This window comes from Pipistrellus kuhlii, unplaced genomic scaffold (genome assembly GCF_014108245.1).
Source record: "Pipistrellus kuhlii isolate mPipKuh1 unplaced genomic scaffold, mPipKuh1.p scaffold_m20_p_12, whole genome shotgun sequence".
NCBI lineage: Eukaryota > Metazoa > Chordata > Mammalia > Chiroptera > Vespertilionidae > Pipistrellus > Pipistrellus kuhlii.
Window position 1 is genome coordinate 31290868 of NW_023425427.1, and position 5132 is coordinate 31295999.

Genomic DNA, 5132 nt, shown 5'->3' on the forward strand with positions numbered 1-5132 from the left:
TTTTTTGTAATTTATTATTGTTGTTGTAGTTTTTACTTTTAAAACTTTAAAAAATATATTCATATGCCGAAACCGGTTTGGTTCAGTGGATAGAGCGTCGGCTTGCAGACTGAAAGGTCCCAGGTTCAATTCCGGTCAAGGGCATGTACCTTGGTTGCAGGCACATCCCCAGTAGGGGATGTGCAAGAGGCAGCTGATCGATGATTCTCTCTTATCGATGTTTCTAACTCTCTATCCCTCTATCTTCCTCTCTGTAAAAAAGTAAATAAATAAATAAAATATATTAAATATATATATATATATATATATATATATATAAAAGACACATGAATATATATATATATATTCATGTGTCTTTTATAACTTTTCAATTTTAGATATCATTTATTAACTAGAAGGAGGTAGATCTTGGATGTTTCAACAATAAGCTGCATGGGAGACATTCAAATAAATGGAATGCTGAATCCTATCAACAGAAGACTGCTGCTTACTCTGCTTAATTATGGCTTCTGCATAGCAATCAATAATGTGGGCTTTTCAGTCTTGGGTAAAACCCAATTGCAGCCGTCTTCAACTTTCCATGGACTTAAAGGTGGGTGGAGTTTTAGCAAAGAGGGCCCCAGAGTTTCTTTTGTTTTTTTAAAAAAGAAATATATTTTTATTAATTTCAGAGAGGGAGAGGGAGAGAGGGAGAGAGGGAGAGAGGGAGAGAGGAGAGAGGGAGAGAGGGAGAGAGAGAGGAGAGAGGGAGAGAGGGAGAGAGGAGAGAGGAGAGAGAGAGAGAGAGAGAGAGAGAGAGAGAGAGAGAGAGAGAGAGAGAGAGAGACATCAATGATGAGAGTGAATCATCCATCAGCTGCCTTCTGCATGCCTCCAACTGGGGATCGAGCTCACAACACGGGCATATGCCCTTGACCAGAATTGAACCCAGGACCCTTCAGTCTGCAGGTTAACACTCTATCCACTGAACCAAACTGGCTAGGCCCCTGAGTTTCAATCTTTGTCTATAGGATGTTGGCAAGACAGGCACAGGAGAGGGTATCCTCTCAATTATTGAACCATCTCAATTATTTCTCAAGTAGTGGCTGTAACAAAAGCTCAATCTTTTACCTGTAGGTAAAAAATAGGGGTTAGGCCTGGCCGGCATGGCTCAGTGTTTGAGCATCAACCTATGAACCAGGAGATCACAGTTCGATTCCCGGTCAGGGCACACGCCCATGTTATGGGCTCAATCCCCAGTAGTGGATTTCAGCTGATCAATGATTATTTATTATCGTTGATATTGCTCTCTGTCCCTCGCTTTTTCTCTCTAAAGTAATATATATATATATTTTTAAAATAGGTGTTGTGATGGGGAAGAGAATGAAGCAACTAGAAAAATGTTGTCCACTTCTGTAAAGAGTTCATTTTAACTACAAGGATGACAGTCCCATCACTTCTTAGCCTTTTGGCTAAGATCAAGTGTAGTATCAAGGATGTTCTTATCAAGGATGACTTTCTCAGAATGCATCATTCTTAGATTTCCCTGCTTCTCCAGTGGGGATCCGGAATTATGGCTGATATGCATATTAAATTACATTCTATAAAAAGTTTTCAAAGCCTTTTCATTTTATAAAATTAAGCAAAATGAACAAAGCATACATAGAACTATAAGGACTATATCACTCCAACAAAACCCTAACTTTTGCCACTTCTGCTCATCTATCCTGCCATTGCCATGGCCCCGGGCCGTCGCCTCTTGCTTAGATGACCACTGCACCTGTTAACTAGTCTCCTTGCTTCGGCTCTTGCCTCCTTACAGTCTATTTGCCAAACACTCTGTGTGTGATCTTTAAAACAATGGCTATCAATCACACTGCTGCTTAAAATCTCCCAAAGGCGTCCTCTGTCTTAGAATAAAAACCAGCTCCTCACTGTGGCCTTCAAGGCCCTGCATGCTGGGACCACAGCACACACGTCTTCTGTATCTCACAGCCCACTCTGCCCCTTGCTGCTGAAGGCCTCAGTCATATTTGTCTATTTCTTCCTCTTTCACGAGCATGCTGAACTACCTCATGCTCAAGGAATTTATCCTTGCTGTCCCTTTGGCTGGAAAGGCTTGTAACCTGGATATTCTCTCTCTGTCTTCTCTGTTCATGTGAACCTGGACTCCTCCATGTCATTTCCTGCAAGAGGTCTTTCCTGACCATTGGGCTGAGAGGTTTATGGTCACCACCTTCCCTCTAGCATTGCGCGGGCTCGCACATGCGCGCGCGCGCGTGCACACACACACACACACACACACACAAACACACACACACACCAGTGCTACTCAGTGTATTCATATGTATGAGATAAAGGGCTTAGAGCAGCACATTACAAGTCCTCAGTATTATTAGGTCTTACTTTTCCCTTAATTAAATTTATCTGTGCATTTATGCATTTACTTTTCTATGGTTGGTCTACTTCTCCTCATTGTTAGCTTCATAGGGCCAGGGATTATGATTGTTTTATTCGTTCATATAGTTTCTAGAAAAAAGCCTGGTACATGCTAGGTGCTCAATAACCATTGTTGAAAAGATGAAACTAACTATAGGGAAAATATATACATATATGACCAAAAAAGATACTGGCATAAAACCACCAATCACTCTGAGTAGTGGGATTCTTGGGAAACTCTTGTTTTCCTTTCTCTAGTTTTTCAGATATTCCATTTTTACATAGACCATGTATTCTTTTTAAATGTAAAAAGAAAGAGTTAATTTGCAAAAAGACTTATGTTCGTATGCTGTATGGAATGCCAGTTGGTCAGTTTCTGCAGGCGTGCGGCAGGTTACAGTCTCTGGACCTGGGTATAAGTATAACCAGTTCTTAAATCAGAAGTCATCTGACATTCTTCAGGAAGAGTCAGTGCTGTGACCCTCAGTGTGTGAACACACATGCAGGCCCTGGGAAAGCCCCTTGGGAGGTTTGACACCTCTCATTCCATCAGCAGCCACATATCATGTGATCAGCCACACACCTCTTTATCTCTAGCTCCTTAAGTCAGGAGTTCTGTTTAGCTATAGACCTTGACCCTGTGGAGGTCAGCCAAGGTCAGGGCTTGGTAAGAGTGACTCACACCCGGATCCATGGTCTCCGCTGAGCACAGTGATCACTGTGATTTTCCAGGCTTGGCTCCCAAGAGGTGGGACTCCTTCCCTGAAACACAGATCTATGAAAACCCCTGAAGCTGCTACGAAAAGGGTGTTTGGCACTGAGGTTTTTAAAAAGAAGCTTCTACTCTCTGGTCTTATCCATGTGGTTCTGATTCAAAGTTGACTGTCAGTGTGAACATGCCTTTTAGGCTTGTCCAAAAGATGACAATCATTGTATTTTTAAAAAGTTATTGTGGTCTTGCCGAAACCGGTTTGGCTCAGTGGTAGAGCGTCGGTCTGCAGACTAAAAGGTCCCAGGTTCGATTCTGGTCAGGGACATGTACGTTGGTTGCGGGTACATCCCCAGTAGGGGGTGTGCAAGAGGCAGCTGGTCGATGTTTCTGGCTCTCTATCTCTCTCCCTTCCTCTCTGTAAAAAAAATCAATAAAATATATTAAAAAAAAAAAAGCCATTGTGGTCTGGATGGCGTGGCTCAGTGGTTGAGTGTTGACCTATGAACCAGGAAGTCACAGTTCAATTCTCAGTCAGGGCATATGTCTATGTTGTAAGTTCAGTCCTCAGTGTGGGCAAGCAGGAGGCAGTCAATCAAAGATTCTCTCTCATCATTGATGTTTCTCTCTCCCTCTGCCTTCCTCTCTGAAATCAATAAAAATATTTTTAAAAAAATTATTGTGAAGTATTGCAAACATAAATACAAGTATTAACAAGAATACAGCAAATAATTGCAATGTCAGAGTTAAGCTTAATAAAATCTGTACATGTCTCACTTTCTTTGGAGTCCCTCGTCTTAAAAAATAATTATAGTTTACCCAACCCCACTTCTAATTCTTTCTCTCTTCCTCAGTGACAGTCAGTATCATAATGCGCCATTTATCATTTCCTCTGCATGGTTTTATATAGCCATGTATCCATCAACTTCATTACATTGTTTTGCTTGTTTTCAGCCTTTATATAAAAGTTGCCATACATCACATCACATCACATTTTGCAATTTTTTCTTGTTGTTCAGCATTCCATTTACAAGATTTGTCTTTGTTGATACATGTGATCAGTTTTATGCATCAATATGGAGAGGCTACCGTCCCCAGATATTCTACTAAACCAGTTCCTGGCATATAGTAGTTGCTCAATAAATGTATTGAATAAGTTAATTAATTGACACTGTCTGACTGCTGAAGCTTTATAGCAATTTTTAAAATCAGGCGATATGACAACTCATTTTGCCCCTCTTTTTAATTTAAGTTCTTTTTCCCTTTGTGTAGTAAATGAGACTATTCCTAGGTTTACCTGTGCTTAAATAATGCTACAGTACAAATACTTAAGTGAACCCTGGGAATGCATGAGAACTTGTTTTTTTTAAAGGGCTTTGTACATCACTAAGCTAGAGAAATACTGTCTTAAAGTCTCAGAGGAAAGCAACATCAGTGTTGTTGGGTTATCATTTCGGGAGACCATTCTCCATGGGAGTCACATTTCTGCCCATCTTCTGAGCAGAAGCTCATGGCCTTTGCACTGGGCTACCTTTTCAAGGATATTTGTACAGTGAACAATATTTGAAGATAGAGATAATATCTCTGAGAAGCACAGTACAGATTTGCTTCCAGTGTTGGAAGATAGAGTGAAAGGGAGCATGCTTGCTGTCCATTATAAAAGATTTGAGTTCCCTGAGCTTGTGTTTCTTCTCTCTTATAACGCAGCCTTCTGTGTATGCAAGTGTCACCTGGCCCTCTTCATATTCCCCTTGGGCATGAAGACTTGGGAACTGGCACATAAAAGCAGGTAACTCTGACTGTTACTGTTGCTGTGAATAAAAATTATCTTTTGTCTCTGCCCCAGGTGTTCCTAGTCTTTTGCCACATGCATGAAACTGTAGCTGGCTAAATTGTGATCTCACAAGTAGGATGAACTCTCGGGTCCTTCTTAATTCTAGACAGTCATGTTGGCCTCATGAAGAAAGTGGAGTTTGAGATATGACCTAAAGAGTAGGTATGATTT

The 5132-nt window shown here is 40.9% G+C and overlaps 1 pseudogene; it reads left to right on the top strand.

Annotated features, from left to right (window-relative positions):
• Positions 1–1431: 1431 nt before the first annotated feature.
• On the top strand, positions 1432–1603 carry LOC118716807 (annotated as a pseudogene).
• The last annotated feature ends 3529 nt before the right edge of the window (positions 1604–5132 follow it).